Source organism: Podarcis melisellensis, assembly GCF_964234715.1.
Source record: "Podarcis melisellensis genome assembly, chromosome: 9".
NCBI classification, from domain to species: domain Eukaryota; kingdom Metazoa; phylum Chordata; class Lepidosauria; order Squamata; family Lacertidae; genus Podarcis; species Podarcis melisellensis.
The window spans coordinates 66,189,345-66,200,073 of NC_138541.1; positions in this window are offsets into that span (position 1 = coordinate 66,189,345).

Here is a 10,729-nt window from a genome sequence, read left to right on the forward strand (position 1 = left end):
CCGGGGTCACAATTTCTGCAAAAATCTCAATTTCTCCAATTCACTCAAAAATGGTGCCAATCAGTTGTAAATGCTCCCCTGAAATGTTTGGCGGTCGAAACAGAAGGCTTTTTATCACAAGACAAGAAATCAGCTCTCCACAACTTGACCTGCGGAAAAAGATTTTTTTGAAAAAATCCCTAAGCCCCGGGGTCACAATTTCTGCAAAAATCTCAATTTCTCCAATTCACTCAAAAATGGTGCCAATCAGTTCTAAATGCTCCCCTAAAAGGTTTGGCGGTCGTAACAGAAGGTTTTTTATCACAGGACAAGAAATCAGCCCTCCACAACTTGACCTGCGGAAAAAGATTTTTTTGAAAAAATCCCTAAGCACGGGGTCACAATTTCTGCAAAAATCTCAATTTCTCCAATTCACTCAAAAATGGTGCCTGACGGTTGCAAATGCTCCCCTAAAAGGTTTGGCGGTCGTAACAGAAGGTTTTTTATCACAGGACAAGAAATCAGCCCTCCACAACTTGACCTGCGGAAAAAGATTTTTTTGAAAAAATCCCTAAGCCCCGGGGTCACAATTTCTGCAAAAATCTCAATTTCTCCAATTCACTCAAAAATTGTGCCAATCGGTTGTAAATGCTCCCCTGAAATGTTTGGCGGTCGAAACAGAAGGCTTTTTATCACAGGACAAGAAATCAGCCCTCCACAACTTGACCTGTGGAAAAAGATTTTTTTGAAAAAATCCCTAAGCCCCGGGGTCACAATTTCTGCAAAAATCTCAATTTCTCCAATTCACTCAAAAATGGTGCCAATCGGTTGTAAATGCTCCCCTGAAAGGTTTGGCCGTCGAAACAGAAGGCTTTTTATCACAGGACAAGAAATCAGCCCTCCACAACTTGACCTATGGAAAAAGATTTTTTTGAAAAAATCCCCAAGCCCCGGGGTCACAATTTCTGCAAAAATCTCAATTTCTCCAATTCACTAAAAAATGGTGCCTGACGGTTGCAAGTGCTCCCCTAAAAGGTTTGGCGGTCGTAACAGAAGGTTTTTATCACAGGACAAGAAATCAGCCCTCCACAACTTGACCTGTGGAAAAAGATTTTTTTGAAAAAATCCCTATGCCCCGGGGTCACAATTTCTGCAAAAATCTCAATTTCTCCAATTCACTCAAAAATGGTGCCAATCAGTTGTAAATGCTCCCCTGAAATGTTTGGAGGTCGAAACAGAAGGCTTTTTATCACAAGACAAGAAATCAGCTCTCCACAACTTGACCTGCGGAAAAAGATTTTTTTGAAAAAATCCCTAAGCCCCGGGGTCACAATTTCTGCAAAAATCTCAATTTCTCCAATTCACTCAAAAATGGTGCCAATCAGTTCTAAATGCTCCCCTAAAAGGTTTAGCGGTCGTAACAGAAGGTTTTTTATCACAGGACAAGAAATCAGCCCTCCACAACTTGACCTGCGGAAAAAGATTTTTTTGAAAAAATCCCTAAGCCCGGGGTCACAATTTCTGCAAAAATCTCAATTTCTCCAATTCACTCAAAAATGGTGCCAATCGGTTGTAAATGCTCCCCTGAAATGTTTGGCAGTCGAAACAGAAGGCTTTTTATCACAGGACAAGAAATCAGCCCTCCACAACTTGACCTGCGGAAAAAGATTTTTTTGAAAAAATCCCTAAGCCCCGGGGTCACAATTTCTGCAAAAATCTCAATTTCTCCAATTCACTCAAAAATTGTGCCTGACGGTTGCAAATGCTCCCCTAAAAGGTTTGGCGGTCGTAACAGAAGGTTTTTTATCACAGGACAAGAAATCAGCCCTCCACAACTTGACCTATGGAAAAAGATTTTTTTGAAAAAATCCCCAAGCCCCGGGGTCACAATTTCTGCAAAAATCTCAATTTCTCCAATTCACTAAAAAATGGTGCCTGACGGTTGCAAGTGCTCCCCTAAAAGGTTTGGCGGTCGTAACAGAAGGTTTTTAATCACAGGACAAGAAATCAGCCCTCCACAACTTGACCTGCGGAAAAAGATTTTTTTGAAAAAATCCCTAAGCCCGGGGTCACAATTTCTGCAAAAATCTCAATTTCTCCAATTCACTCAAAAATGGTGCCAAACGGTTGTAAATGCTCCCCTGAAATGTTTGGCAGTCGAAACAGAAGGCTTTTTATCACAGGACAAGAAATCAGCCCTCCACAACTTGACCTGAGGAAAAAGATTTTTTTGAAAAAATCCCTAAGCCCGGGGTCACAATTTCTGCAAAAATCTCAATTTCTCCAATTCACTCAAAAATGGTGCCAATCGGTTGTAAATGCTCCCCTGAAATTTTTGGCAGTCGAAACAGAAGGCTTTTTATCACAGGACAAGAAATCAGCCCTCCACAACTTGACAGGCGGAAAAAGATTTTTTTGAAAAAATCCCTAAGCCCCGGGGTCACAATTTCTGCAAAAATCTCAATTTCTCCAATTCACTCAAAAATGGTGCCTGACAGTTGCAAATGCTCCCCTGAAATGTTTGGCGGTCGAAAGAGAAGGCTTCTTATCACAGGACAAGAAATCAGCCCTCCACAACTTGACCTGTGGAAAAAGATTTTTTTGAAAAAATCCCTAAGCCCCGGGGTCACAATTTCTGCAAAAATCTCAATTTCTCCAATTCACTCAAAAATTGTGCCAATCGGTTGTAAATGCTCCCCTGAAATGTTTGGCGGTCGAATCAGAAGGCTTTCTATCACAGGACAAGAAAGCAGCCCTCCACAACTTGACCTGTGGAAAAAGATTTTTTTGAAAAAATCCCTAAGCCCCGGGGTCACAATTTCTGCAAAAATCTCAATTTCTCCAATTCACTCAAAAATGGTGTCAATCGGTTGTAAATGCTCCCCTGAAAGGTTTGGCCGTCGAAACAGAAGGCTTTTTATCACAGGACAAGAAATCAGCCCTCCACAACTTGACCTGTGGAAAAAGATTTTTTTGAAAAAATCCCCAAGCCCCGGGGTCACAATTTCTGCAAAAATCTCAATTTCTCCAATTCACTAAAAAATGGTGCCTGACGGTTGCAAATGCTCCCCTAAAAGGTTTGGCGGTCGTAACAGAAGGTTTTTATCACAGGACAAGAAATCAGCCCTCCACAACTTGACCTGCGGAAAAAGATTTTTTTGAAAAAAACCCTAAGCCCCGGGGTCACAATTTCTGCAAAAATCTCAATTTCTCCAATTCACTCAAAAATGGTGCCAATCGGTTGTAAATGCTCCCCTGAAATGTTTGGCGGTCGAAACAGAAGGCTTTTTATCACAGGACAAGAAATCAGCCCTCCACAACTTGACCTGTGGAAAAAGATTTTTTTGAAAAAATCCCTAAGCCCCGGGGTCACAATTTCTGCAAAAATCTCAATTTCTCCAATTCACTTTAAAATGGTGCCAATCTGTTGTAAATGCTCCGCTGAAAGGTTTGGCGGTCGAAATTGAATGCTTTTTATTATAGGACAAGAAATCAGGCCTCATAACTTGACCTGCGGGAAAATATTTTTTTGAAAAAATCCCTAAGCCCCGGGGTCACAATTTCTGCAAGAATCTCAATTTCTCCAATTCAATCAAAAATGGTGCCAATCTGTTGTAAATGCTCCGCTGAAAGGTTTTCCGGTCGAAACAGAAGGTTTTTTATCACAGGACAAGATATCAGCCCTCATAACTTGACCTGCGGAAAAAGATTTTTTTGAAAAAATCCCTAAGCCCCGGGGTCACAATTTCTGCAAAAATCTCAATTTCTCCGATTCACCCAAAAATGGTGACAATCGGTTGTAAATGCTCCCTTGAAATGTTTGGCGGTCGAAACAGAAGGCTTTTTATCACAGGACAAGAAATCAGCCCTCCACAACATGACCTGTGTAAAAAGATTTTTTTGAAAAAATCCCTAAGCCCCGGGGTCACAATTTCTGCAAAAATCTCAATTTCTCCAATTCACTCAAAAATGGTGCCTGACGGTTGCAAATGGTCCCCTGAAATGTCTGGCGGTCGAAACAGAAGGCTTCTTATCACAGGACAAGAAATCAGCCCTCCACAACATGACCTGTGTAAAAAGATTTTTTTGAAAAAATCCCCAAGCCCCAGGGTCACAATTTTTGCAAAAATCTCAATTTCTCCAATTCACTCAAAAATGGTGCCTGACGGTTGCAAATGCTCCCCTAAAAGGTTTGGCGGTCGTAACAGAAGGTTTTTATCACAGGACAAGAAATCAGCCCTCCACAACTTGACCTGTGGAAAAAGATTTTTTTGAAAAAATCCCTAAGCCCCGGGGTCACAATTTCTGCAAAAATCTCAATTTCTCCAATTCATTTTAAAATGGTGCCAATCTGTTGTAAATGCTCCGCTGAAAGGTTTGGCGGTCGAAATTGAATGCTTTTTATTATAGGACAAGAAATCAGGCCTCATAACTTGACCTGCGGGAAAATTTTTTTTTTGAAAAAATCCCTAAGCCCCGGGGTTACAATTTCTGCAAAAATCTCAATTTCTCCAATTCACTCAAAAATGGTGTCAATCGGTTGTAAATGCTCCCCTGAAAGGTTTGGCCGTCGAAACAGAAGGCTTTTTATCACAGGACAAGAAATCAGCCCTCCACAACTTGACCTGTGGAAAAAGATTTTTTTGAAAAAATCCCCAAGCCCCGGGGTCACAATTTCTGCAAAAATCTCAATTTCTCCAATTCACTCAAAAATGGTCCCAATCGGTTGTAAATGCTCCCCTGAAATGTTTGGCGGTCGTAACAGAAGGTTTTTCATCACAGGACAAGAAATCAGCCCTCCACAACTTGACCGGCGGAAAAAGATTTTTTTGAAAAAATCCCTAAGCCCCGGGGTCACAATTTCTGCAAAAATCTCAATTTCTCCAATTCACTCAAAAATGTTGCCTGACAGTTGCAAATGCTCCCCTGAAATGGTTGGCGGTCGAAAGAGAAGGCTTCTTATCACAGGACAAGAAATCAGCCCTCCACAACTTGACCTGTGGAAAAAGATGTTTTTGAAAAAATCCCTAAGCCCCGGGGTCACAATTTCTGCAAAAATCTCAATTTCTCCGATTCACCCAAAAATGGTGCCAATCGGTTGTAAATGCTCCCCTGAAATGTTTGGTGGTAGAAACAGAAGGCTTTTAATCAGCCCTCCACAACTTGACCTGCGGAAAAAGATTCTTTTGAAAAAATCCCTAAGCCCCAGGGTCACAATTTCTGCAAAAATCTAAATTTTTCCAATTCACTCAAAAATGGTGCCTGACGGTTGCAAATGCTCCCCTGAAATGTTTGGCGGTCGAAACAGACGGCTTTTTATCACAGGACAAGAAATCAGCCCTCCACAACTTGACCTGTGGAAAAAGATTTTTTTGAAAAAATGCCTAAGCCCCGGGGTCACAATTTCTGCAAAAATCTAAATTTCTCCAATTCACTAAAATATGGTGCCTGACGGTTGCAAATGCTCCTCTGAAAGGTTTGGCGGTCGAAACAGAAGGCTTTTTATCACAGGACAAGAAATCAGCCCTCCACAACTTGAATTGCGGAAAAGGATTTTTTTGAAAAAATCCCTAAGCCCCGGGGTCACAATTTCTGCAAAAATCTCAATTTCTCCAATTCACTCTAAAATGGTGCCAATCTGTTGTAAATGCTCCGCTGAAAGGTTTGGCGGTCGAAACAGAATGCTTTTTATTATAGGACAAGAAATCAGGCATCATAACTTGACCTGCGGGAAAATATTTTTTTGAAAAAATCCCTAAGCCCCGGGGTCACAATTTCTGCAAAAATCTCAATTTCTCCAACTCACTCAAAAATGGTGCCAATCTGTTGTAAATGATCCGCTGAAAGGTTTTCCGGTCGAAACAGAAGGTTTTTTATCACAGGACAAGAAATCAGCCCTCCACAACTTGACCTGCGGAAAAAGATTTTTTTGAAAAAATCCCAAAACCCCGGGGGCACAATTTCTGCAAAAATCTCAATTTCTCCAATTCACTCAAAAATGGTGCCTGACGGTTGCAAATGCTCCCCTAAAAGGTTTGGCGGTCGTAACAGAAGGTTTTTTATCACAGGACAAGAAATCAGCCCTCCACAACTTGACCTGCGGAAAAAGATTTTTTTGAAAAAATCCCTAAGCCCCGGGGTCACAATTTCTGCAAAAATCTCAATTTCTCCAATTCACTCAAAAATTGTGCCAATCGGTTGTAAATGCTCCCCTGAAAGGTTTGGCCGTCAAAACAGAAGGCTTTTTATCACAGGACAAGAAATCAGCCCTCCACAACTTGACCTATGGAAAAAGATTTTTTTGAAAAAATCCCCAAGCCCCGGGGTCACAATTTCTGCAAAAATCTCAATTTCTCCAATTCACTAAAAAATGGTGCCTGACGGTTGCAAGTGCTCCCCTAAAAGGTTTGGCGGTCGTAACAGAAGGTTTTTATCACAGGACAAGAAATCAGCCCTCCACAACTTGACCTGTGGAAAAAGATTTTTTTGAAAAAATCCCTATGCCCCGGGGTCACAATTTCTGCAAAAATCTCAATTTCTCCAATTCACTCAAAAATGGTGCCAATCAGTTGTAAATGCTCCCCTGAAATGTTTGGAGGTCGAAACAGAAGGCTTTTTATCACAAGACAAGAAATCAGCTCTCCACAACTTGACCTGCGGAAAAAGATTTTTTTGAAAAAATCCCTAAGCCCCGGGGTCACAATTTCTGCAAAAATCTCAATTTCTCCAATTCACTCAAAAATGGTGCCAATCAGTTCTAAATGCTCCCCTAAAAGGTTTAGCGGTCGTAACAGAAGGTTTTTTATCACAGGACAAGAAATCAGCCCTCCACAACTTGACCTGCGGAAAAAGATTTTTTTGAAAAAATCCCTAAGCCCGGGGTCACAATTTCTGCAAAAATCTCAATTTCTCCAATTCACTCAAAAATGGTGCCAATCGGTTGTAAATGCTCCCCTGAAATGTTTGGCAGTCGAAACAGAAGGCTTTTTATCACAGGACAAGAAATCAGCCCTCCACAACTTGACCTGCGGAAAAAGATTTTTTTGAAAAAATCCCTAAGCCCCGGGGTCACAATTTCTGCAAAAATCTCAATTTCTCCAATTCACTCAAAAATTGTGCCTGACGGTTGCAAATGCTCCCCTAAAAGGTTTGGCGGTCGTAACAGAAGGTTTTTTATCACAGGACAAGAAATCAGCCCTCCACAACTTGACCTATGGAAAAAGATTTTTTTGAAAAAATCCCCAAGCCCCGGGGTCACAATTTCTGCAAAAATCTCAATTTCTCCAATTCACTAAAAAATGGTGCCTGACGGTTGCAAGTGCTCCCCTAAAAGGTTTGGCGGTCGTAACAGAAGGTTTTTAATCACAGGACAAGAAATCAGCCCTCCACAACTTGACCTGCGGAAAAAGATTTTTTTGAAAAAATCCCTAAGCCCGGGGTCACAATTTCTGCAAAAATCTCAATTTCTCCAATTCACTCAAAAATGGTGCCAAACGGTTGTAAATGCTCCCCTGAAATGTTTGGCAGTCGAAACAGAAGGCTTTTTATCACAGGACAAGAAATCAGCCCTCCACAACTTGACCTGAGGAAAAAGATTTTTTTGAAAAAATCCCTAAGCCCGGGGTCACAATTTCTGCAAAAATCTCAATTTCTCCAATTCACTCAAAAATGGTGCCAATCGGTTGTAAATGCTCCCCTGAAATTTTTGGCAGTTGAAACAGAAGGCTTTTTATCACAGGACAAGAAATCAGCCCTCCACAACTTGACAGGCGGAAAAAGATTTTTTTGAAAAAATCCCTAAGCCCCGGGGTCACAATTTCTGCAAAAATCTCAATTTCTCCAATTCACTCAAAAATGGTGCCTGACAGTTGCAAATGCTCCCCTGAAATGTTTGGCGGTCGAAAGAGAAGGCTTCTTATCACAGGACAAGAAATCAGCCCTCCACAACTTGACCTGTGGAAAAAGATTTTTTTGAAAAAATCCCTAAGCCCCGGGGTCACAATTTCTGCAAAAATCTCAATTTCTCCAATTCACTCAAAAATTGTGCCAATCGGTTGTAAATGCTCCCCTGAAATGTTTGGCGGTCGAAACAGAAGGCTTTCTATCACAGGACAAGAAAGCAGCCCTCCACAACTTGACCTGTGGAAAAAGATTTTTTTGAAAAAATCCCTAAGCCCCGGGGTCACAATTTCTGCAAAAATCTCAATTTCTCCAATTCACTCAAAAATGGTGCCAATCGGTTGTAAATGCTCCCCTGAAAGGTTTGGCCGTCGAAACAGAAGGCTTTTTATCACAGGACAAGAAATCAGCCCTCCACAACTTGACCTATGGAAAAAGATTTTTTTGAAAAAATCCCCAAGCCCCGGGGTCACAATTTCTGCAAAAATCTCAATTTCTCCAATTCACTCAAAAATGGTGCCAATCGGTTGTAAATGCTCCCCTGAAATGTTTGGCGGTCGTAACAGAAGGTTTTTCATCACAGGACAAGAAATCAGCCCTCCACAACTTGACCGGCGGAAAAAGATTTTTTTGAAAAAATCCCTAAGCCCCGGGGTCACAATTTCTGCAAAAATCTCAATTTCTCCAATTCACTCAAAAATGTTGCCTGACAGTTGCAAATGCTCCCCTGAAATGGTTGGCGGTCGAAAGAGAAGGCTTCTTATCACAGGACAAGAAATCAGCCCTCCACAACTTGACCTGTGGAAAAAGATGTTTTTGAAAAAATCCCTAAGCCCCGGGGTCACAATTTCTGCAAAAATCTCAATTTCTCCGATTCACCCAAAAATGGTGCCAATCGGTTGTAAATGCTCCCCTGAAATGTTTGGTGGTAGAAACAGAAGGCTTTTAATCAGCCCTCCACAACTTGACCTGCGGAAAAAGATTCTTTTGAAAAAATCCCTAAGCCCCAGGGTCACAATTTCTGCAAAAATCTAAATTTTTCCAATTCACTCAAAAATGGTGCCTGACGGTTGCAAATGCTCCCCTGAAATGTTTGGCGGTCGAAACAGACGGCTTTTTATCACAGGACAAGAAATCAGCCCTCCACAACTTGACCTGTGGAAAAAGATTTTTTTGAAAAAATGCCTAAGCCCCGGGGTCACAATTTCTGCAAAAATCTAAATTTCTCCAATTCACTAAAATATGGTGCCTGACGGTTGCAAATGCTCCTCTGAAAGGTTTGGCGGTCGAAACAGAAGGCTTTTTATCACAGGACAAGAAATCAGCCCTCCACAACTTGAATTGCGGAAAAAGATTTTTTTGAAAAAATCCCTAAGCCCCGGGGTCACAATTTCTGCAAAAATCTCAATTTCTCCAATTCACTCTAAAATGGTGCCAATCTGTTGTAAATGCTCCGCTGAAAGGTTTGGCGGTCGAAACAGAATGCTTTTTATTATAGGACAAGAAATCAGGCATCATAACTTGACCTGCGGGAAAATATTTTTTTGAAAAAATCCCTAAGCCCCGGGGTCACAATTTCTGCAAAAATCTCAATTTCTCCAACTCACTCAAAAATGGTGCCAATCTGTTGTAAATGATCCGCTGAAAGGTTTTCCGGTCGAAACAGAAGGTTTTTTATCACAGGACAAGAAATCAGCCCTCCACAACTTGACCTGCGGAAAAAGATTTTTTTGAAAAAATCCCAAAACCCCGGGGGCACAATTTCTGCAAAAATCTCAATTTCTCCAATTCACTCAAAAATGGTGCCTGACGGTTGCAAATGCTCCCCTAAAAGGTTTGGCGGTCGTAACAGAAGGTTTTTTATCACAGGACAAGAAATCAGCCCTCCACAACTTGACCTGCGGAAAAAGATTTTTTTGAAAAAATCCCTAAGCCCCGGGGTCACAATTTCTGCAAAAATCTCAATTTCTCCAATTCACTCAAAAATTGTGCCAATCGGTTGTAAATGCTCCCCTGAAATGTTTGGCGGTCGAAACAGAAGGCTTTTTATCACAGGACAAGAAATCAGCCCTCCACAACTTGACCTGTGGAAAAAGATTTTTTTGAAAAAATCCCTAAGCCCCGGGGTCACAATTTCTGCAAAAATCTCAATTTCTCCAATTCACTCAAAAATGGTGCCAATCGGTTGTAAATGCTCCCCTGAAAGGTTTGGCCGTCGAAACAGAAGGCTTTTTATCACAGGACAAGAAATCAGCCCTCCACAACTTGACCTATGGAAAAAGATTTTTTTGAAAAAATCCCCAAGCCCCGGGGTCACAATTTCTGCAAAAATCTCAATTTCTCCAATTCACTAAAAAATGGTGCCTGACGGTTGCAAGTGCTCCCCTAAAAGGTTTGGCGGTCGTAACAGAAGGTTTTTATCACAGGACAAGAAATCAGCCCTCCACAACTTGACCTGTGGAAAAAGATTTTTTTGAAAAAATCCCTATGCCCCGGGGTCACAATTTCTGCAAAAATCTCAATTTCTCCAATTCACTCAAAAATGGTGCCAATCAGTTGTAAATGCTCCCCTGAAATGTTTGGAGGTCGAAACAGAAGGCTTTTTATCACAAGACAAGAAATCAGCTCTCCACAACTTGACCTGCGGAAAAAGATTTTTTTGAAAAAATCCCTAAGCCCCGGGGTCACAATTTCTGCAAAAATCTCAATTTCTCCAATTCACTCAAAAATGGTGCCAATCAGTTCTAAATGCTCCCCTAAAAGGTTTAGCGGTCGTAACAGAAGGTTTTTTATCACAGGACAAGAAATCAGCCCTCCACAACTTGACCTGCGGAAAAAGATTTTTTTGAAA